The sequence below is a fragment of the Diadema antillarum genome, unplaced genomic scaffold, assembly GCF_040938485.1.
Source record: "Diadema antillarum isolate AM-2024a unplaced genomic scaffold, OU_Dant_1.0 seq00000451_RagTag, whole genome shotgun sequence".
Taxonomy (NCBI): Eukaryota; Metazoa; Echinodermata; class Echinoidea; order Diadematoida; family Diadematidae; genus Diadema; species Diadema antillarum.
The window spans coordinates 600,833-626,427 of NW_027271424.1; the positions used below are offsets into that span (position 1 = coordinate 600,833).

Genomic DNA, 25,595 nt, shown 5'->3' on the forward strand with positions numbered 1-25,595 from the left:
CATACCCTCACAATTTTCCATTGATCGTGTACAAAAAAAAAATGACGAAAATTCAACGTTATGGTCATTGAAGTCTGAAACATGACGTTATTCCTGGTTGAATAACTTCAGAATAGTGATCAGTTAGATATACGAGGATTTGAGCCTCGGGCATAATTGCGTTTGAATGAAAAAGTGGAAATTTCAAAATTTTATGTACAAACTATATGGTAAGTTGTGAGGGAATGACATGCTCACTTTGCCATTTGCATATTCATATTGACTGTTCAAGAGCTGTTTTCCCCAAAAATAGCGAAACTTCAAAATGTCAGAACTTTCTTATTTTTCATCCGATTTTGATCAGATTTATACCATTGAACTCGTAATATTTTACTCTTTCCTATCAGACTAACTTATATTTGGACTGGATTTCCCCTTTAACAGACAGAATAGGAATCGGAGAAAACAATGCCTAAAGATTCAAACAAGGGAAAAGACAGGAAGAATAAAACGCATTAGGTATCGAAATGAACACTTATATAGCAGAGAGGGAGAGATTAGAGCGAATTGCCCCATTTCATTTCATTTATTTTTATTTCCAACAAACAAAAACTACAATTGCAGTGAGACATTTAGACACACATAATCACACAAAATCAATGAAACATTGTAATAAGGAGAAAATGTGAACTGAAGTACAATAAATGTGAGTTTTATGACAACAGGAATCAAAATTGCCGGCATTGGAGGAGCATGCTGAAAAGCAGAAATTGCAGGCTCCTCATAAACAATAACCTATTGAACTAACAAGATTTAGGCATAATTGCCTTCCAAAAAGGAAAGACCAAAAATGAACAAACACACATTCACATACAGCACACAAACACACAAACGAACACTAGACAGCTCTCTTGTTAAAAAGACAAAAAAAAAAGACAAAGACAGGTAAGCGTGGAAGAAATAACAGCAATAGGCTAAAGAAGACAGGGAAAAGGGAGAAGGAAGAACTAAGAATTGAAGGGTCTATACAAACTAAAAAATAAAGGTTCAAATTTGCACCCTATTTGTCCCTATAGCAGCACCCTGGACTGCACATTTGCACATTTTATTATGCAAGTAGAATTCGTACCTACAAAGATGCAGGCATATCCATCAGAGTGTAAGTTTGATCTTACGAGTAAAACCTTGGTACTCGTGGTCCAAATTTTCAATTCACAATGTATTAATGTCTATGGTGCATGTTAGCACCCTTGACTAGCACAAAATCGAGGGTGCAAATCCGCACCCCTATAGGTTCAAAATTCAGCGTATTGCACCTCTAAGGGTGCAAATTGCTTATTGGGTTGCAAAGTTGCGCCCTATAGGGTGGTTGTATAGCGACAATTTTGGGGTTCAAATTTGAACCCGTATTTCTTAGTGTGTAAACCAAAAAAGACTTGAAAAAAGGGCTTACAAAAGTATATCTCATCCTGCTGTATAAAAAGAATAACAATTAATCGTTAATTTGAATGTTAAAGTATTTAAACTTAAATCTTCTTTCATACAGTACTGTTATCAAGAGAATTTACAAATTTTGGGCCAGACCAAGAGAGAGAGAGAATACAGATAAAGTTCTAAGTAGTCCTTGTCAATGGCAAGTGGTATTCATTGGATTACCGGGCAGGATATGAGTGAACACTTATGTTTTTAACGAACATGGCATCAAACACAAGAGAAAGAGAATGGTTAGTAGAGAGAAAGAGAAAGAGAATGATGATAGCCACATCTCCCACAGAGTTGCATTACTCACATGAGCTTTGATATGAATATAATGTACGAAGAGAAAAATGGATGGATAGGGGAAAAAAAGAGAGAAATGTACAACGGAGAGAAGGAGAGTCATCTCGGTAAGAGGTAGATTGTCGTCTTAGATATCTGAGGTGATATTTCCGGAGCGAGAGAATCCACAGGGGTCACTGTTCCAGATATTTTAGACACCTTTTTCCTCGTTTATCGATTGGCTGTGAAAGGGTGGATACACCTTGTCCGCTGTGGATTGCTGAGAGGGCAGGAGAGTGGGAGGCGTGAACCCCTCACACCAAACTCGATTTCTAGCCACATTTTGACAGCGGATCAGCCGAATAAAAACAACGGAACGCTCTTACCTGGGGAGGTTTAACTTTGAAACACGCTTTCTTATCTGAAACAGGTGGTCATCTGTAGCCTACAGTCAAGGCATTTGTTGCATGGGAGTATGTCTGTACGCGTGTACGTGTGTATGTGTGTGTATGTGTGTATGTGCTTGTGTGTGTGGTGTGTGTGTGTGTGTGTGTGTGGTGTGTGTGTGTGCTTGTGTGTGTGTGGGGAGGTGGTTACCATACATTGATTAAGACTTCTCTCGGGTTACAACTTAACATCGTTTCATTCATTTACATTTCATTTCATTTCACATTTCATTTCATTTCATTTCATTTCATTTCATTTCATTTCATTTCATTTCATTTCATTTCATTTCATTTCATTTCATTTCATTTCATTTCATTTCATTTCATTTCATTTCATTTCATTTCATTTCATTTCATTTCATTTCATTTCATTTCTCAGGATCAGTGTCTTGAAATACCGATCTATCTGTCAGTCGAGTCAGAGGTCGGATCATGTCCACAACCATTTCGTGAATACTGTATCATTAAACCGTCTGATAGGGCTTTCAATTGGCGCCAAAACCCGAGAATCCCGGACTAGTTAAAAGTTAGTTTGAAAAGAAAGAGTGAAATTTCATCAGCACAACACTGATAATTTGATGAAAATCGGAAAAAAAAATTAGAAAACTTATGAAATTGTGAATTTTGATACAAACTTTCTACTGTTATGCACATAGAATGTCACTTTTTCTTATCAGACTAACATTCATAACTGGTCAGTAGTTCCCCGTTTAAACTGCGTATCGGAGTGTGTGAATCGCTGATATAATTCATATAGTAATGAAGAGATGATGCCCCATTGAGTAGGACAGACTTTCCATGAACTGTAGTTTTAAAGGAGTTACAATCAAAATGGAGACACAGATATAAAGATGGATTGATGCATCGATAGACGGAGAGACTGTGAGAGAGAAAAGAGGGGTTAAGAGAGAGAGAGAGAGAGAGAGAGAGAGAGAGAAGAGCTGTGGATAATGAATATGGAAGAAGAAAAGGAAAGATGGGTGGGGGAGAAAGAGACACACAAAGAATAAGAGCTTGGAGAATCCGATGAATGAAATTGAAAACGTTGTCTGACAAGGCAAGTGCTTTAGTCGAGACTGTGATATGGTGGCCTGCAAACGAAAAAGAACTCTCAGATTTCGACGCAATTAGGGCAGACTAAATTGCTCTTGAGGTCCTCTTGAGCTGACACCCCATCTCCCGTAACCTAGGAGACATCCATCTGATAGAAAGGGCATCCTTATCCCTCGTCGTAAACCCTAATCTATGTAATTCCAGGTAACGTGAATGAGGTGCCACGGGTTACTCGTGGTACACCCCATAAGGACAAGTCACGCTAGACAAATGGACACATCCTATATCAGGCGAAATAGCCCTGTCGCGGACATATTTCCGCGAAGAAATGTTGACTCGCTTTCAATATCATTAATCGCCATGATATCTCTTTCTTGTCATGCATGGGGACATCGGTATCAGTGAATTCATACATCTTTCTTTCTTGTTCTCTTTGATTTAACCGGTCGATGTGGATTAGCATGTTCTTCCAGTACATGAGCCAGAAAGGGGGCGGGGGGAGAGGTATGATGTGAAAGGATTTTTAAAATCGGTGAACAAAGATATTTGTCATGATATTTATGGTATGATCATGGAACATATTTAGATGCCTTTTGATTAAAAACAAGCAAATAAACAAATAAACGAAAACCATGAAAGCATTTCTGCGAGAGCGATTGATATTGATTGCTCAAGACAATAATCGCAGTTTTCATGGCAACGGCGGGACAACAGCTAACCAATCAGCTGCGAGCATTTTTCACTTCTATAACCCATTGTAACCACGACTATTCTAACTTATTTACAATAATGAAAAAGCTCTTTATGAAAACCTCCCCCGCCTCACAACTATCCTCCTCGGAGGGATTTGTTTCACTGGCCATCACGCAAGAAGGCAATCTTTCCGTCAAATCTTCGCCGAACGGCTTCCACCGTGTCGGCTCCATCATCGTTGGATGTCGAGAGTGATCTCCGAAGCCGTCCGGGGATGGTAAACACGGGGAAAGAGCAAAGTGGGCGGAGATGGTTTAGTGTAGAGTGCAAAACAGTGTTACGGAAGAAATGATATAAGTGTAAGGGGACAGATAGGGAGAGAGAAAACGAAACAATAAGATAGATAGATGAAGACAGACAGGCAGACATATAGATAGATGGATAGATCTTATAGAAGAGAGAGAGGGAGTTATGGAGGGAAACAGAGAATATAGACAAAGGTAGACCAGAATACATTATATTTGAGACTACAATTAGCATACCATGGGGAGACATTGTGAGAGAATGGAAAGTAAGTACCATTAGAGAAGAACGGAAGTAGGAGCATCAAATGTCAGAGAGCATTTAAAACAGATCATCGAGTTGTTATGTTTTTCACGAGAGACCCTGCCACTTAACTCGGAAAACCACGCTGCCCTTAAAAGAGGGAAAGGCGAGCAAGTCAACAAGTTCCGAAAGGGGGGCATCGCCCAAATCAAATAGAACTCTTTGGATCGAAACAATGAGCGGGTTAACCGAGAGGCTTTGAAACTGATCCGAAGTACCATCGAGTGTTCGGCGGAGGGTTTGAAAAATGGCGTCCCCCTGACCTACCTTCACTTGAAATGTATGTCAGGCAAATCATAACGTGGTCGAGTTACAAATCAAATATCGGACGGGGGATATTACTGAGACGGAAGAAGAATTCGAATGGTTGAGGCACGCTGAAGGACGCATCCGCCGTAACTGTTCGCCCGTCCAGTTCTTACTTTAAAGTCACTGAGAGCAGTACGGCTTAAAATAGTACATAGTGCACAGACCTCGTAAGATTCCCTTGAATAGATTGTCCGTGATGCATTCTTAGAGTGAAAAGCAACGCCATCATAATGACTGTATGCTTCTAAATCGTTTCTTGCAGAATGCCAGCCTTCGTTCAAGACGCTCCGAGGACTGAGTGTGCAACCCACGGGACGGACCCCTGCACACGATGACTGCGCAGTGGTGATACGATGGGCGACAAATAGAGGTACAGTCTTGACCCTGTCTTTCCAGTTAAACCTCTCCCAAAACAATGACGATTTTACTTCAAGATGGGTTTGGCGCCACTCTCCGTGTCCTTGTCAATTCAATCAGCACAAGAGCATGGGTTTGGACCCTCAGAATGCCATTAGGCCTATATGCTCTGCAAAATGTCTTTCCTTCTCGTCCAGGTCATACAAGAGGCATTTCAGTCATACATGTGGATTTTTTTAACGATTTCGCGTTAACGTCATTGCATGGATGCACTGCAACATTACAATTAGGACCTACATACTTACTTTTTCACGTGTATATATATATATATATATATATATATATATATATATATATATACATATATATATATATATTGATGATAATGAAACACGAAGATACTAAAACACTTATCTGGTATTCTTCCCATGGGGACTGTAATTGTCTCAAAGAATACAGAAAACAAAAACTACAAGAGAAGAGGGGGAGAGCGATTGAGAAAGAGGTACCAACAAAGAAGAAGAGGAACAGAGAGAATTTCCCAATTTCTCTAATGTTTACGAGGAAAGTTTCTCCTGTTTTAATATGATCAACATATATTTAGTAGTATCCGCTACATGTGACGATAACGAGGAAGACACACTCATGTAAACACTGTCCACTTCTCTGTCTGTGAGGTCGTCCTAGTTTCCAAAGTAATTTACTGTTCTCATGTGCTACATCTCTGCCATTTTGTCAGCGCAAAGGGCGACAGGGTAGCAGCCATCCTGTATGTATATGTTTGATGCAGTTTGGTAAGTCCGTCGAGTATTGTTTCCCCGAAACACTAGCTGCGCGCAAAGCCACGGACTCGTTTCTTTAAACCTCCTGGATTTTGAGTTCATGTCAACGCCCTTTGGTTGCGCAAGGATCGGAATAGAAGACGTATACCACTGTCACTAGGCAGACATTCTAGTGATTAGTCTTCTTCCGCCTACTGATTGTTTCTATTAATAGAGCTGAGTATATTTTATTAGTTCTGTCTGCATATATCTCATTTCTATCGCATCTCTCGCGGTCCGCTGTCTATACTGTCGACATTGGGCTAACCAACCGGGTGCTATGAACATTTGGATCACCAACTTTGTGGGTCAACTTATAATGTGTTGAGAGTGATAGACAACAAATAGAACCTCTCTAGCTCTAACCGATAAGATTAAGATATTATACAAAATTAATTTCATTATACAAACATAGTGGGCTAAGATGATTCGACGGTATGATAAATACTCACTATATTTTTTATGCTGCTAATCTCAACAATCGATAGAATTTTTACGAACATGTTTGTGCAGGCAAACGGAAATGTTCGAGAAATTACTGCAGTCACTGTCTCCGTACAACCAAACGCCATCATCCTGCCCGAAAATTAGTGCTATGTTCTTCCGCTACTCTAGAAGAAGTTTGAATTACTTTCAAGATATTCCTTTTCTCTTTATTGTGATCCGAGCGGCGTGCGTGCGCGTGCGTGTGTGCCTTGTTTCACGCCTCGCGTTGCCTCGTGCGATTCAGATTTCAAAGAAAAACCAGCCGAACATTACGCTGTAAGAATGTAAGCATCCGATCACAATCTCTACGGGTACCCAGAAGCGCGCCGTGGAGAACTCTCATCACAGTACATTGTATGATCAAGTCCACGGTCTCTCAATCACCGTAATGGGACATTGGCGTGGATGAAGCTAAAAATAAACCCCCCGGGCGATTCCGGGAATTCAGTTTCCGGACAAAGTGTAGCACGCACCCCTGGTTTTATAGCCTCGTCCGTCTCTCCACATCGGTAACCCGGGAATATGAAGATTACTTTGAGAGGAGAAAGAAAGAAGGAAAAGGGCCTGCCCTGAGGCTCAGAGGAAAGTTTGTGAAGAAGACAGATGAATTGCAAAGGAGAAAGTTGCACACTTATGGAGTTTCAAGATAAAACGAGGGAGAGTTACAGGAACTGTGCTGACAAACACCTGCAGAAATGAAAAAAGTAAGTTATTGATAATATTGAATCCAAATAGGCTTATCATATTTCAGGAAGTGGGATTCCTGATTGTCTATATTTTATACATGTAATGTCTCCCTCATTCATCTGAAGCTGCATGGTGTGTGTGAACTTTATACACTGTGCAAGAAGCATCGCATCGTCATACACTGCGACATCGTTGTTTTTGTGACAGATAGTGCGGGATATTTCTCGATATATTTCACTCGGCAGGACGGAGACAATATTGTCGGGCTTTCCACATCACGTCAGAACATCATTTTTCAGAGAGTGCATCAGTTCGTGTTGTACCTGTGTGTCAAGCAAATGGACAAGGGTGCGATGAACCTTCTTTCTTTCGGAATGGCTAATACTTGTAATGGCCAGTTGGGGTAAACAGTGCGTAGGCAACGCCTGAACATTAAAGAAAGATATATATACTCCTCTTCGTTGTTATCCAAATCTCCTCCCACTCCTCTGTTGAAATTCTCTTCATTGCGTAAAGATGGATATCGCCTCTAGCTCTCTTCTTGGTTTTCTTTGTCAATTCTTATGCTTGAAAAGATGGAAAACGAAAGGATACTGTTGCAAATGCACCATAAGACAAAAAAAGTAGTCTTCGTACATCACACTCGTACTTTTTTTTTTTTGGGGGGGGGGACATATCTTAACTTTTTGTTCAAAATGATAACCTGTAAAGTTTTTGTTCGCCAAGTAAAATGGCAATATGATCTGTCACCTGCTAGATATATACGCATAAACACAAAGACGATGTCAGGTTTGCAAAAACATATGCGCGCAAAACAAGGAATCAAGACATAATTGCCGAATGTCGGGGTTAGACAATACTTTGCCGATGGCTTTCACGACTACGCACAGCAAAATGAAGTCGGTAGAAAGTAAGGGTAGTCTCTATACCTTCTCACAGCGAAGATGGCGGCAAGAGACAAACAAGATGGTCTGAGTTCATCCCCACTGCGTCCCTCGTGTGTACTTTGCGGACGTGCTCTTGCTCAATCTTCAACCTATTTCCATGTGTTCTCACGCTCCGTCAAGCCGTGCGCGGCAGGTCAGTTTAATGTCCACCAGCCGTAAGTGCATCGGACATGCCCCTCCCTTCGCCATGTTCCCAGGTGGATGGCCGACGGATGTGACTCGGACTGCGTGTTGTATCAAGCTCTCGACTGTGACCATTATCTGGGAACGGAGAGTAGATGGAAATGAAGGAGTTAGAGAACAGAGATGTTTTTCAAGAAGACAAAAAAGAAATGAATCACAGAATGGTTTCGCTCATAAGAGTAAGGCAGTAAACTCTGTATCGCAGTCCATGTCGATCAAAACAGTGGTATGTTGTCATGCAATGTCATGTTGCTTAACTTTAGATAACATCATTCATTGGACGATGGAGCAGAGGCATGTCTGTTGATATAGTTAGTACATGTTGGAAGGATTATCATCGACAATGTGACCACTAGTGCATTTGAGACTATGTCGTGACGATGTTCATATCTTCCATAGATGGATCCTTTTCGTTAAGCAAAGTCAACGCACTAAAAAGAGACTAACGGTATTCTCTTGTTAAATAATGACGAAACTAACGTTGTGACTTATACATGGTGTAACAGATAGGCCTTCACGCAAGCACACTCATGCACACACACACACATACACACACAGACGCACAGACACACAGACACACACACACGAGAGACATACATCAGGGAGAGATTATAGATATTTACTTTGCCACTGAATTAATGAGTAAAAACGTTAATCCAAATTCACTGTCACGCCTAAAGCGAGATGGACGGATGTGTGTTATGCCCGTCTAAGACGTTGTAAGAGGCGAACGTCAGTGCAAAGCGTTTTGAAATCGCCCAAGTAGATAGATCAACAACCACTGGGTTGACATATCAAAGAGGTATGGCTTTTAAGCTTTGCTTTTGCCTATGAGATCGTTACGAGTAATGACCAGTGACTGGTACTTCCGCTAGCTCATGTGTCACTGGTGATAGTACACGATGTATACAATCATGTACATGCAGAGTGTAAATGAAAGTATGCACTTGACCTTTAATGAACTTGTTCTTAGTGACGTATACATTCCAAACTCAGAAAGAAGCAGCAGCCGCCTCATCACCGTACGTGAAGACTTTAAGGGGTGTGGAAATGTGTTTTCATATACACGGTGATGTTCAAATAAAAGGCAATTAATATCATTTATTTTCGTTCTCTCGTGTTTGACTTTTTAGTATGGACAATGATTTGAAATCGATTCTCATTTCCTTTCCCTTCTTTCAAAAGCACACCCATCCATATCTAAGCTGCAATTGCAAAGTTTGTCTACTTTTTTGCTTTCTGTAAGGCAAGGTGTAAGGGAGAAGGGGGGGTGGGAGGAGGGGAAGCTCTGCCATTTTGGAAATCTGATCAACCGTGTTATGGGATTCATATCCGTCGCGCTGTGCGCAGGATCGAATTACGTACTTCAGAATCGATTGGACTCGATTTGAAAGTGAAAACAGGCCCAAGGACACCAGCAAAATTCCTGGGCCCACACACTGAATTTTCATCGATTGCCTGAAATTTCCGCCTGTCGATGGTTATATTCCGGCAGGTTTTTAAGCGGTGGAGAACGTGAGAAAGATTGGATTTTAAGATGCGTCGTCTGTCTCAGTATATTCGATGGCCGACCTAACATGCACGCAGAGAAGATGATTACTGTTTTCAGGTGTAGCGGTGCACAGATTCCACGTTAATGTGAAAATCGATCCTTCCAAGTTGTCCAGATCAATGTGTGGATTCACAAAATTGGCGCTTACACTTTGATTGCGTAGCCCCGACCATCTTAAATGAGCTCGAAACTCCGATTCAATAAGTAATGAGGGATAGTTTTCTCCTATACGTAAATAATCGGCTGAGCTTTATCGTAATTTCAAATGGTTCCTGCATTCGATCTTGAATTCATCATTTTGATGGAATATTTCATTTGGGGATACAAAAATAGGCATTCAAAGAAACGGAGCAATAAACGTTTTCCGCTTTTGTCGATCGTCACACATTGACTATACTTTTCAAAAACAAGAATGAATAGCAACACAAAAATGTCTGTATGACACCCATGAGATCTCTTGTGGGTAGCCTGTTTGGTAAGGCATTGTGTAAACTTGGCTTATGAATAATGGGAAATTCATCAAGCTGATCGCTGTATACTGCTAATCTGGAAAAAAATAAGATACGTGTGTGAATACATGGTTATATATGAATGTGTTAATGTATATCATAATGCATTTATGAAATGCATGATATTCGACACTCTTACGTCTCGCACGACTAGATTTTGTGACGCACGCTGACTGATAAAAGAAACGAAAATATTCAGCTAGAAGACAAAAGAGGGTATACACGAAAGAAAAAGATGCCCCAAAACACACACCAGCAAGCAAGCAAACAAACAAACAAACAAACAAGCAAAAAGGCGGAGCCTATATTGTGCGGCATTGTTTCCACTCTATTACGTGAAACTAACAACATGTAAAGTAAACAGTCATCATAACCATGGCGGATCCAGGAATTCCGTAAAGGGGAGGCGCATTTACAAAATTAAAGGGAGGCGCACGCCCCCTCCCCCCCCCCATTTTTTCTTTTTAGTTCTTTTGTTTTCACAAAAAATAAAGAGGGGGCGCGCACCCGGTGCGCCCCCGTCTGGATCCGTCGCTGATAACCGTGTAGTAGGCGCATCCTTTAAATTACCTGAAATAACCAGTCGCATTTATAACTTTTCTACAGTTTTGACACTTCACATTAGCGTGAGGTTTCTTAAAATTGTTTTTGTTTTTTTCTTTTATGTTTGTGTTTATGTTTGTGTTTGTTGTCTGTTGTTATTGTTGTTGGTGGTAGTGTTTTACAGCGGTCATTCTGGAAACAGTAACACTGCACTGGAATTAATGAAACAACCCTCGAGACACGTTTTATAATTAATCAAATTTTCATTTTGTGTGTTGGTTACCACAGGATGACGCAGAGTCTACACGAGATACTACAAATTAGCCGCCGGATCATTCTCTTGGACAGTTTCTCTCCGGTTACAGCTTTGTGGCCGAAACTGTAATTACACTTTGAAAAGCGACACCACCGTATATTTTTGCAGACTTCTTTCCTCTTCCACGTCCTAAAGTGGTATCCCTTCCTCACCCCCCCCCCCCCCCCCTCTTCCGCCACTACAAAAAAAAGAACCCACGTTCATGTATATTATTCAACAACTTTAACAATGCACTGTATGCGAGGACTTGCTGTTGTTGTTCGTTCGTTCTTGTAATGACATGTCTCCATAACTATAGCTTGTCACGTAAGCTGTATCTGACTTGAATTATGTATTTCAAGGAGAGAGTGAATTAAATGGACGGAAATCAGAGATGTTACAAACACGGACAGCCCAAAAATAAAGAAGAAAAAAAGAAAGAAATCGAGAGGGACTGTAAGTGCAGCTCATATATCAAGAATGGGTTACGTACTCGAAGTCACTCGGGGAATTTGCATTGCTTGATCCGGCGTGTTAAGTGACCGAAATGGAAGCCCAGATAACGTCCAGCCAGAAATAAGAAGGGGAGGAAACTTAAATGATCGTCTTGTTAAATGGAATGCCTTTCGCTATCCGGTGAATATCACATGCGAACAGGCCAAAGACATGCCAGGAGTATCCCGGTACATTTAATTGGATTTTTGCTACTTAAAAAGGATTCGCACTTACGCACAAACATCGTTAGAATAGGAAACAAAAACAAACAAACAAACAAAAACCTCGGCGAAATGTAAACTTTCCACACACACACACAAAAAAGAAAGAAACGTCACCCTGATTGTTCTCTGCATGTTGTAGCTATTGGAATATATGAACACATATAGCAAATAAACACACAAAAACAAAAGAGCATAAAAAATTTATTGATGCTAATGTTATTTTCTGATAGTGTTATTGTTGATGATCACGTTATTTTGTACACTTAGATTGCAGCGTGACTGCGAGTTGTAGTACTGGCAGATCTTTTGACTTTCCAAAAGTCGTGAAAATCGGAATCGATAATAATACATAGGATCCTACTTTGTCTATATAAACATGTATGTATGTATGTATGTATGTCTGTGTGGGTATATGTATGTATGTATGTATCAATGTATGTATATATATATATATATATATATATATATATATATAACATTATGTGTTTGTATTTTGTATGTGTAAGTATGCATATAATTCCATGACATGTAAAAGTGCTTACTGTGCTATTCAAACCGGCGGTTAAGAGATATTAGATAAAATGCCTGTAGAGCAACGTTTGCACCATTTGCGTTCTCCGCGCATGTGGAGTTCTCCTCGTCAACTGGCAGTGGTACAGTCACTGACAGCGCCAAGACACGAACGTATTCCTTACGAGTCAAGCGCTTTTACCACGAGACTGACGAATAATCGCTCCTCCCACCTCTCTTATCGCGTTGTGGCATTGACGTTATCCGTTATACGAAAAGTGAGATCCGACTTCGATGGCTTGGCCATTGATACCCCGCGTCTTCGTGGGTAGACGCTGTCGCACGGAGGGAGAATGAGACGAAAATCCTGCGGTCGTCTGACTTTTTGGCGACGACTCCGATGGACATCCGAGAAGCTGAAGAGTTGCCTCATCGCCTTACGGAGCACTGCAGATGACCGTGACTGATTTCCTCTCCCCTCGCTCATTCCCACGGAAGGAGATTAGAAAACTCGGGGACATTGGTTTCAGCCGCAGTGGGTAAGGAGAGCCGTGATTCGGTAACAGAAAACTTTATGTGTGGGACTAACGCAAGAGCTGAAATCCTGACGCCGATGGTGTCGCGGAAGAGTTGACGGGATGTCTTAAAAACATCGATACCTATTGCAGCGACAAAATAGATGTTTCGATATGTCGCGCTGTCCATAATCAGACAGACAAAAAGAGCAAAAGGAAATCAGATAGCACAAAGGCTGATGGATAATCGTTGGCTTATACATTAGCCCAATTGATTATCTAAGATGAGCAGACTGTAATGTTCAGGCTAGTTATACTGTCAGATGATATGAGAAGGAAGAAAGGACAGTAGGAGGAGGGGCAGAAGAAGAAGAAAAAACGAAGAAGAAGGAGAAGAAGGAGAAGGGTGAGAAGAATAAGAAGAAGGAGGAGGAGGAGAAGCAGAAGAAGAAGGAGAAGAAGAACGGAAATGGTTTCAGATTAATCATGGGTAGAGGAATTGAATGGATAAGTCACTTGACGCTCGAGAAAGAGAGTAAGATTGAGTGAAAGTTGAAAGCGAGAGAGGAAAGAGGACTACAAGGGAGAGAGAGGAAAGGGATGTAGGAAGGGTGAATTAAGGGCAAGATGAAGAGTACATTATGGTATACCAAGTGGTACGTATAGATTACATTTTCAGTTTTGTCAGTAGAAATAATAGACATCAGAACGTAACGCCCTCTGCGCCAGGTATAGGCCTATAAACTGTATTACTCTTAAACTCTTTTGGCACGGATGGTCGTAGTTCACACCTGCCATTCGCAGCATTATGTGCGACAGCGTTAGAATGTTCTTTCTGAATCGGGCGGGAAGAGAAAGAATTAAAAAAGACGCGATGGAAGAAATGGGACGACTTCCCTTTCGAAGGGGGGCGCAAGAAAACCCCCACTGGAAAGAACCTCTGGCGTCCTTGGCACAACACGATGGTAACCGAATCTCGTCTCCCTGTCTCTGTCGGGGAAAAGCTGGTGAAAATGTTTACCCTCAACGTCAACCCCATCTTCGTATCAAATCGATCATCTCCCTCCTTCCTGCATATTTCCATGTCGTTAGCATGCCATTCTGCAAGAGCTGTCGCGTGTTCCTGCCAGGTGCTAAAACCGAAAGGAATTTCAATAAAACAATCAGACACTCAAGCAAGGGGGAAAGACGGGGAGGGGTGGGGGCGCTCTGGTATTGAACGGGTATTAAATTGCTTCTTTAAAATCCTCAACAGAGTGAGCATTAAGAAGTCGCTTTTTTGAGAGACATCCATTACTCTGCTCACATCTAGAGGCAAATGTATTGTGCGGGCGATGTAAATCATGGTAATGTGATAATTCTTCGTATTAGTCCCCTATTTGCGTAGATGTTTTTATCTTGTGTTAAACAGAACGCATTAATTCAAGGAACCGAGAAAATGACGTAAACAGTAAAGTGAGTAGTATCCATTCCACCTTTGATAGACCAGTCCACCAGTATTCCTATTCATGTGCTATTCTTGGAGCTTTCCTGCCTTATGTTCGTTATCTTGCACCTGTTGCTTTCCGAAAAACAGTAACCACACAATAACGTCGGACATAATAGTAATAGTTGGAATCCTTTGTGTGTGTGTGTGTGTGTGTGTGTGTGTGTGCGTATGTGTGTGTTTGTGTGTGTGTGTGTGTGTGTGTCATGTTAACGCCATCGAAACCAATGCTGAAGCAAGCTTTCTGGTTATTGCGGGACACCGCAGGGATTACTCTATTCTTATAATAATTATTATTAACTGCTGACTTAATTGATGTCACGACATGCAACATACCGACCGCCTCTTCTTCCTGACTCATAACAACTATAGTTTGACTCCAGCTCATACTGATTAGTAATAATTAGTAATGTCAACACCATTATCTTCTAGTTCCTACGTACATTTTAGTGTTTTTGCAATGTAATTCCAAACATTCAAAAGAAGAATCTGACGACGTTTAAGGGTGAAGATTAGTCTGCTTTTGCACCATTATATGGGATTGAAATAGGCTCTTCCGCTATTAAAGAGAAAGTTGGAAGCTAACGAGTGGAGTAGAGTTAAATGTTTTTTCTCAGAGTTTACGATTTTATAGGGCTTCAATCTGCTACATTGCAGAACGTCATTTGAATGATTCTAATATCGCATATTTTATATAGCATATTTTCTCCTGTTCGGATTACTATCGCGCGCAGTTTCTCGTCATAACAGTAAATACTACAGCAATCAACAAAATGATGAACCTTATTGGTTCTTATTGCAATGACGAAAGTCGTTTACTGGACATAGAGAGATTAAAAATACATTGGATGTTGTTTCGCATGTGTTTGACATTGAGACGTAGATTCGTTGTCGCTATGAATTCCTGAGCTTGGATCAGAGCACCATAAATGCCATCCCAGTGGCAAATTATTTCACTCCCGTGAATAAAGTAAAATCAACGAAAAAACGGTAGAAGATTCATCATTAATTCCGAACAGTGCTCGTTCTCTCACTGTTTCTCATGCCAAACGATGAAGTGACGAAAACTTCCGGTTTCCATGGTGAAATATCGATTGCAGTGAAGTTTATTGTGTACGGCTTTGAAGAGGACTCACATTTCAGACTCAAACTTGGGTATGAAACATAAAAAGAACACTTATGTAGGCATTAATGTGATGTCCACAGAATACGAATGAAGGGAATTTCGACGCTTGTGGTTCGAACGTGTGTTTTTGTTTTCTCGGCCAAGGAATATCGAACGGCGCAAAATAAAAACGGCATCTGCCTTTTAACTGCCGACGGGGTTACCTGACCCCGATTAGCCGAGTGGAAAGCAGGAGGTGGGAAAAGGACCAAGAAATCCTGCTTTTGAATATTGTGACGTCATATCGGTTGGAGCCGTACTACTTCAGCGTGGTCATAGATTGATGATTTGAAAGGTCTTGTGTTTGTTTTAGGACGCTTGAATAATTGATACATGGTATTTGCATGAAACTCGTAACTTCAGCCAAATCGGAGCCAAGCGGTTGTTGCCACGTATCCATCTTCCGCTGTCACATTGCGCCGTTTGGTATAGAAATTCCGGAAAATGCGATGTCTTGTGCATTTGCATAAATCATATTTTCCATGGAAACGGGTTGAGTGATTAATTCGCCGGGGATGTAGACATAGATGTTTATTTGAATGTAACCTCACCTCCGGTCGTACTACGTTATCTTTCACACTCAGCAAGAAGATGCATGCGTGCGTCGAAATTTCCTAGATTTACTCGATTTATTGTTTTCCTGAGGCTACATTTTCTGCGTGATTCTATGGCGAACCTCACTATGCTTGCATGATGCTTTCATGCGCAGTGTTCTATGACAAGGTGGTATGTTTATATGGACGTAGAATAATATTGGAACGGATATTGATTCGACATCTATTTGCAATTCCTTAACACTGCAAAGACGATGCCAAAACTTGTCTGTATATCAATACTAATTGGTTAGTGTTTCACGTGTGTTTCAAGCGTGAGTACTGAGAGAATATTGAACTGTTTTAGACCATTTGGGCGTGTCAAATAATATGATTCCTTAAGAACCCTGAGCAAAAATCTTCACTATTGTGTCAACCCCCCCCCCCCCCACAACAACAAAAAAAAAAAAAAAAACAGACAGAGAAGGGAGGAGATGTCAGTGGAGACAAAAACAAGCTGCATATGGTGGTTTGTGAAGGCTCTTCAAATCACAGTCACCGGAAAGAAATTTCGTTTTGTTAAATGTCAGGTGCTATCGAATGGACCTGTTCTACAACACCCTTACCCTCCACTCTTCAGTGTGAAATTTTCCAAATTTTACAATTTAGTAATTTTTTTTGTCACAATAGATACTTCATGAAATAATCAGATTTCAGGAACCTTCATTTTTTTTTAAATATCCGCCTGGGTCTAACTTCGCGAAACAGCTTTCAATCAGCTGCGTGCAGCTTCCAAATTGTTACTAAGAAAGTTTTCATGTTGACAACTGGTATAGACAACCACTCCGATTCAGATATCTAAGTTGTTGCTATGGTAACCTAGACTACTGCAATCTCCACCAAATACCAGCCACTTTACACAAGACGATCCACCTTCTCAGCGGGGAACCTCATGATTAATTTACCTCATGAAATCACTCGAGTTAACCTGTTGATTCCCCCAGACTTCAAAGTCATCACATAAATCATTGTCCGATATAGAAATGTGGAAAACATTGCAATGCTGCTTTGTTAGTGCGTGAATTCGGTTGATAAATTGCATGAGGGTATTGATGAGTTTGCAAAAACTCACAGAGACCGTCTTTATATAGATGCATGAATGGGCTTACAAAAGCGGCAACAAAGAAGGTGGTGCAGGAATTCTTCTTCTTCAGCTCGTAGGTCCTATACGGCGTGGTGAAGGTTTTTGTTGAAGTTGTCCTTGCTTCTTCGGCGTCAACGCGAGAGGGTTTTTTTTTTTTTCCGGAGCTATAGTGAAGGTCAATGCCACCTCCTTTGCCCGTCGCCTCAAACGATGCGGATATTCCCTCCATTGAGCGTATCGTATTCGTGATCAGACGACGCACTTAAAAGATTATGCGCGCTTACGCACGTTTTAGCCCGTCTCACAGAATACCTCCATTTACACCCCGTGCTTGCCGCGCGGATTTAGGCGAGCAAATTGTGCTGCATTTTCTCGCGGGAAATGTATCCCCGTGGGCTGCACATGCGCATAATTCAAGACAGGCTGGTTTAATCTTCACTTTGGTCTTTTTTCCCCAGTTTCCCTGACGGTATTATGCAAGTCTTTGCTGTTTTTCGAATTTAACACTGGCACAACTGGAGGTTCTTGCTCTAAAAAGAGAGTATAATAAGACCCATGTATTCGTCTGTGGAATCGTCAAGTTAGCCGAATCAAGCGGTCACGTGACTTCGCAAAGGTAATCCAATAACTGGAAAAATCTTGGGAGAAGCGCTTTCAAACCTTTTTGTTGCCTTGTTCTTAATGCAGTTATCCTTTGTTAGAGTGAGATGGCCATTATAGAATAGTAAACGTCTGTTTTTATGACTCAGGGAAACAACCTTCAGAAATCAAGTTTGTATGTCTATTGGATTGTGTCTGGGTGTTGTATTTGAGTTGATTTGATGTAATGCACTTTAGTATTCTGCATGCTGATTTTCACGAATTCACATGCATCGGTTTAACATTTACATCGGCATCGTGATTTGATTAGCACTTACATAGAATGGATGATACGTTACTCTAGCCAGAGGTTTAGTTTCCAGCAAACCCCCCCCCCCCCCTTCCCCACTATATCGATGGACCACTTGCGGCTGTGGAGAAAACTTAGTAGAGATACAAACAAGGGTTGATGAGACATTAACAATGGACATGATGCACATAAATTACCTCACAGGCACGATACACAGCGTATACGTCAGTCATACATTTTTCAGTAGAGTATCAGTAAGATTAGGTAGATGTACTGTGTAAATCTGTTGCGTCGTCTCAACTCCCTGCCTAAACTTAGCGTAATCTATTATAATGGTGTGGCACCACCCCCAGATCTGTGTCAAGAGCCTGCATTAATATTCGTAGCTTTGCAGATTTTAATAGGTATTGTATGGAACCATCTCCGCTTAGGGATGGGAAAAATATGCTTTTAAAATTACGCTGGCAAGAAACACAACTTCTGAGTATTCAAAAAAGGTGAGTGACTTCTGAGCGTTCGTTTTTTAGGTGTCGTGGTGACTTGATGTTCCTCAGTTGATGAACTTGCGCGTACAGAGCAACGAGAACAACAAAGTAATTCGTCCGTTACATCACTTTTTTTTTTCGTGGCGTCCGCGAAATCTATGGAAGGAAATTGAACACCTGTTCGCCTGCACCCGCCCCGAGGTGTTGTGAAAAAGGGAGAAGTCAAATGCTTCATTATCAGTGATTACAATCGTTACGAAAAAGGCAGGAGGGAGCTCCCGCTATCAGCGAATAAAAGGTGCATGAGGTGTATATCTCGCGTTTCTACTTTGGGATCGATGCGAAAGGAAATAGCCAGTTCTTGTAGGACTTGAACATTTACTTCCGTCCATCAAATATTTCCACGATTTTTCTTCGTCTATTAGTTTTCGTTCATCTGATGATCGTCATCACTATGTTCTATTCATCAATCGATGACTTTGCCTAATATACTTTCTTCATGCCGTATCGCTGTATGGCCTTCCTCTTACCATCATCCTAATATTGAAGACAGCATCATCAATCGATAATAACTTATTTTCATCACCTTGATATTTTCTTCTACTTTACACCACCGCGCCCTCAACTATATTGCTTGCTGCTACTACAGTTTGCACTACTAGTTTGTACCTCAATTTATCATTTGCCACCCAGTAAATCTACTGTCATAATCATTTCTACACACAGTACTTTTGTAATTCCGCCAATGCAAGAATAAATATATATGTATATATATATATATATATATATATATATATATATATATATATATATATATATGATATATCGTTAGTTTGTACTGATGAGTTATCATTAAGTTGAGGATGTAAGTCCATTTCTCCGTCAATAATTTCACGCAAGTTATATACCATAGTAATTCCCTTAGTGCAAACGTTATGCCCTTAACAGAATTTCAATTTAGGACTCATGGAGACGTAGAAACGACGAGGAAAAACGAAAAGTTAAAATAAAGAAAAAGAAAAAGAGAAGTAGAATTTGTTTTAAAACAGAATTACTAAAAGAATACATCGTCAACTTAGAGGGCTTGACATATGATACAACTTAGATGAGAGCGGAACTCGCTATAGTGCGTGAAATGAAAATGAGTATAATGATGTAAACAAATTAATTAAAAGGGGTACATAATGAATAAACATTTAATGAAGAAGAGTAAACGCAGTGTGTGAAATGAACTCTTCGTAGTCTGGCTAGTCACTCAACTACGATTATGGTGATTGATATTAGGATGCACCCTTTTTGCCTTTTGACAATGATTATGTCGAAATATGCCACTTCACAGTTCATTGAAGATCAATGTGTTGCAGTGATGCAAAGTGCGTCTTGGCAAGCTTTACAAACACGACAGTGTCAACCGACAATAGAAGCATGCACATCGCGCCACCCACCTTGCACTGTTGTGGCATAGAATAGCACCATTATTGTGGGCTCGGTATATTTTAAAAGCGCATTTCCAATATCTGTACGAGATAACTTCACTTGTCTCTCCTTTACTAGCACACAAATCTCCTCTAAATGTCCTTTTTAACATGAAATCAACGAGGGTCACTTTAATCCGTCGCGTCGTATACATTTTGTGTTTTCTAATCTCTTAAAAAACTAAGATTACCTTTACAAGAGAAGGGGTTGACATTGATAGATTATGAACCAAAACATAATATAAGTGTATAAGGTCTGCCGATCAGCTGACAATCTTCTCGTGTACCAATCAATGACGGAAGGCTGAGAGGTGATGACATCATTACATTAGCTTAAGTTACTTAATGTCATGTAGTTGCGATCAATATTATCCCCTTGAAAAGAAAAGAACATTTTAAACTCAACATGCAGCTTTCATTTTTCATCTTGTCCGATTTCACGCTTTAAGCAGTGAATCAATTACTGCTCCCCCGCAAAGCGGTTTGAGCAAACATGGTATATAATGACTGTCATTATAAAGAAAAGTGCATTCTTACCTTAATGAATGCTGTAGCTTTTCATGGACATGCTCTTTCTTTATCGTTTACTCAGAATAATCAGATCTGTGTAAGTTCTCGGGAAGACAAAATATTGCAGCCGAGTGGAGGAACACACGTGAGAGATCATTAAAAGGTGTTATACTATCTACTCCTCGACGACCTGGCTGAGCGTCTTGTTAATGAAACGACGATCATGGGTAAGTTTGCGTTAGACTGCATGGCATACCATGGGATTCAATACCTGTTATCATGTTTAAAGAGTACATAATAAGATAAGAAAGTCATTGAACAACAGTAACTGATCCCTCCTTTCTTCTTCGTCAATCGGTATAAGGAGGTATACTTCTGACTATACTACCAAAGCCTGAAAGCAATGTCTGTTGAATGGGTATGATGATATGTATACGTTATAATAAATACCTGTGTATCTGTGTGAATGTATGTCTGCATATCAGGTTGGCAACGTCTTTAAGTGTCTCTATATATGTGCAGGTGTGTGTCAGTGTGCTCCGATTTCCTAATTTAATATGATGTTTCGTATTGTTTTGCTTTATTTTTAACTTTTCGTGCTTGTGTATGGTTATTTTTTGTGTGTTCACCAGGTTTTGCAGATTAAGATCAGACTGTTCCTATCAGATTTTGGTCATTACCTTTGTAACTGGTTCCTCTCGCTGTAGCCAAAGTGTCTTCCAAAGCGATACGTTTGTTGTTGTTGATGTTGTTGTTGTTGTTGTTGCTGCTGCTGCTGCTGCTGCTGCTGTTGTTGCACTCACTAGGAGAAGGAATTTTTGCGACGTAATCAGAGATGTCCATCCCCGGACTTTGTGGTTTTATAGGCCCATTAAGAAAACTCCAGTAAAATCAATCCACAGTCATACTTTTCGTTTGTCGTGCGTAGGCCATTCATTAAAGCTATGATAATCAAACACAATATTGGCATTTATACTTCAACCAACCCATACGTTACGCAAACACAATATGATGAAAGCATCATACACTGTACCAATGACCAACGCAAGTACAAACTTAACATTCTGTTTGCTAATACTGCTTACATTATCATCAACGAGTATACGGACTCGCAAACATACGCACCTAAACATATCCACTCATATTATATACCAGCACGCTCATACAAATTATGCTCATCTCTGAGGTAGACAAAAAAAGAATATATAATATAAACCGGAGCAGATGTCATCCTTTTAAAAATGTTTGTAACTGGGGCACGTGCACTACTGTAAACAAAAGGCAAATACTCGTCATTCTAAAGCCTATCCCGAAATGCGGGGAGTCACCGTCTACTAAAAGCCTCACATGAATGAACACTGGGAATCGAAACGACCCCCAAAGTGCACTAACATCAGACTTCCATGTAATATTGATATTAACGTATGGGATATTACACGGAGGATCCACCAAATTCCTCGCTTTATTCAATTTAGCATCCACGCACATTAAGCGAGTGTATTGCTCGTTCGTCAGGGCCAGTCGAGCCTAAAAGACGAGTAGTCGCGCTGAACAGACTCGATTTTACGACGTGTATATAGGACCGTGAAAGGTCGTTTAAACATGAAATAAAAATGCATCAACGGAAATTCAGTTGTTCAAGTGATGTATTTGCTCGTTCCAACTTTTCATAATGTTAAACTGCCATATTTCCATCAAGCGTCACATGCATTTAGAAAGCAGTATTCAAATTGTCAAGCGATTTTCATTGGAATCTAGGGGGAAAGCAGCAGCGTGTATTATAATGAATGAAATCATTCTATGTTCCTAAATGTTATCATCGAAGCCGATCTAAGAGGGCAAAACATTATGTCCTGTATATTAGGTTATTTTGTGATTAAATGAAATTTTCTGTAACATCGGGCGTTTATTCGACTTTAATTCCCAGATAATATGATAACCATTATGGCACGTAATCCATTCAATCTGGCCTTTTCGCCTCTGTCAGCGATTACGAGTAATATTCTTCAATATGAGTATACCAGAGCGTAACTATTAATGGGAGAATTCAGGAGATTTGCACCCAACTTTCATAACCAATATGCTGATAAGACGGCGAAACTTAACTAACTAGTACAACATGTCAAGATTAGATCCCCTCCCCCGACTAAAGGCCAACGAAGCGAACTGCAATTTTGGGTTATAAGCTATCAGATTATCTTCTTGAAAATCCAACACATCAACTAAAAAGAGAGAAAAACGCGCCTCAAAATCATTGCAATGGTACTTTTGAAACACTGCCGTTTGAAGGATTACTATATAAAGTTAGAATATTTGTGGAAAATGTTATCGCATGGAGCCAAGTAGTGGTGCTTTGATTGACCCACAAATAGTTTGAAGGGTCTCCGCTTTTATTCGGAAGTGGGTGAATCTGCAGGTTTCTAAATGAAAAGCGTCATATCGTACAAGCTGTGTATATTGATAAATTCCCCCCCCCAAAAAAAAAAAGAATAAAACGCATGAAGAACTAAACTTGAATATCAAGAGGATGGGAATAGGTATAGGAAGTATAGAAGGAATGCAAGGCCTGTTCTTTCTATTACGTGGCCCCATATACCGGCGGCTGTGTAAGTATCGTCGATAGTATACGTTTTGTGTACAGGATTTTGCAGTTTTATGTCAGTAAACGTCTTGCCCAACTATAACAGAAGAAGCAAGTGTTGAGTTGGGATCGGATGCACTTCCCAATAAACAATTATAGGATGATATCTCCATACTATAAGGACATGAAAGCCAAGAACAGCTTCTACCTGTCTCTACCTATATTATCACTGATACGTCACAATAAGCCTACGTTCACATCCAATGAAGATATCGTATTGGACTATTCTTTTCTTCAGCATGTTAAATATTATATATATATATATATATATATATATATATATATATATATATATATTATATACATATTACCACTGATTTGTCCTTTAAGATACATGCATCACATTAAAGTTATAACATTTAGACCTATATGTAGCTATGCAGAATAAAATTGCATATACATCCACACTCTAAAAGAAATCCGGGTCAGAACTGACCCGGAACTGGGTCTGTTGGGGTCACACATCGTTCCGGGTCAGAGATGACAAGGAATGGGGTCAGATATGACCCCATCCAGAGTCATGAATTGGGTCAGGGTGACCTCATTCTGGGTCTTCATGACCAAATTCCAAGTCATTTTTGACCCAGAACGGTGTGTGACCCCAACGGACCCAGTTGCGGGTCAGTTCGGACCCGGATTGTTTTAGAGTGTATGTATATATATATATATATATATATATACATATTTATTCATTTATATTTATAAAGTTCCTTTTTAAGGACGATTTAATCTTGATTACTCAATACGACATCGCGGAACCAGACAGACATCATGATGTACCGTTCACCAGACATAGCATTCCGTATACAGAATATCATATTTCAAAGGCATCGAAATTTGTGGCATCTCTGTACCGGGGCAGGCATCGGCAGATGGAGGGACCTTCACGTGCATGCGATCGGTATAGTCGAGGCTCCTAAATTACCTCGCAGAACCATTTAGCTATCCAGGTACTGCATAAATTCTCAATATCCGACGCTAATAAAAACCCAGCAAATGGAATCGAGTAACGATTTGAGCCAATATTGTCCCAGTTTGCTAGACGTAATGTTATAGGTTCGATCAATATTTTATCTTAGATGCAAGATTTTGTTTGGTCTGTCTTCTCCGTTCTTCTTCTTCTATCGCTCTGAGCAAGAAATTGTAACTTTTGTTTCAAAAGCAAGTTTTATGCTTAAACATATCGAAGGATGCCAATATTTATTTTGAGTTGCCATATGAAAACGAATAAAGCAATATCAATTACATTAAAAGTCCCCTTTTAACCATACAGTTGACAAGCAAAGAAACATCGATACAAACAGAAACACACACGCGCACACACAAACACGCACACACACACTACACACAGAGATATCCTGATGAATGCTCCAAAACACAATGAGTTATCCATGCAAAAAAAAAAGTTATTGAAACTAATCTGCGTGAAATAGCGATAATTGATTGGATTACCTTTATTGCAAAATCAAATAGCGCTCTGTAAATCTCACTTAGGTAGCTACGTGTCCGTTGACATACACTCGAAGATTCTGATTTGAGGCCTACGTCATCAATTGTAAGTGAATGCCAAACAGTTATGTGTTCTGTAGCAACTTTGAATATATGCATGGGAGTATAAGATTATGGTTGTAATGATGATACCTATACCCCAATATTTCAATCAAAGTATACGCACTTGAATTTCGCGTGCATTCACTGTCTGATTGCGCTGTCTAATTTGACTTTTCGGTCTGGCATGCTGCAAAAAGTCTGGATGGGAAGACTAATGAGATATTTGCCCCTCATAATCCTACAAGAGGGGAAATTTGCACCACGCGTAATTTGCGCCATCAAAATTAATGTTCATCTCTTCATCTTCGTGCCGCACGCGACGCCGTTTAGTTTAGTTTTTTACCTTATTACCTTGGAATGAGGCAGAGGCCGGGACAAAGGGCCATAACAGACCCGATCTGAAGACACTGACACGAGGGGAGATCGAAACGAGGAAGGAAGAGATGTGGAAAAAAGGAGAAAGACATGCGAGAGAGAAAATTGCATGGAAAAGAAAGAAAGCATGCGAGTCAGAGGGGGAGAGAGAGAGAGAGAATGGGGGGGGGGGGGAGGAGAGAGAAAGAAAGAAAGACACTACAGGGCACGGGGTTATAGTGGGTTAAAGCTCCAGTGTGTAGGTTTTATGACATCGAAACAATTTACGATACGAATTCTCGTATAACAGAAGTTACGCCAGTTATATTGAAGCCACTGGCATCACTTGATGGCGTTTGGACAATGGTAGACGGTGAGTATTACACGTTTAACA

General features: G+C 40.3%; 1 protein-coding gene across 1 annotated transcript in view; it reads left to right on the top strand.

Moving 5' to 3' along the window:
- Positions 1-20,747: 20,747 nt before the first annotated feature.
- LOC139732820 (phosphatidylinositol phosphatase PTPRQ-like) overlaps positions 20,748-25,595 on the top strand; it is a 94,693-nt gene continuing 89,845 nt past the window's right edge. The window contains exon 1 of the mRNA XM_071643662.1: positions 20,748-20,882. The gene's annotated coding sequence lies outside the window, so the exon portion shown is untranslated. The remainder of the gene's footprint in view (positions 20,883-25,595) is intronic.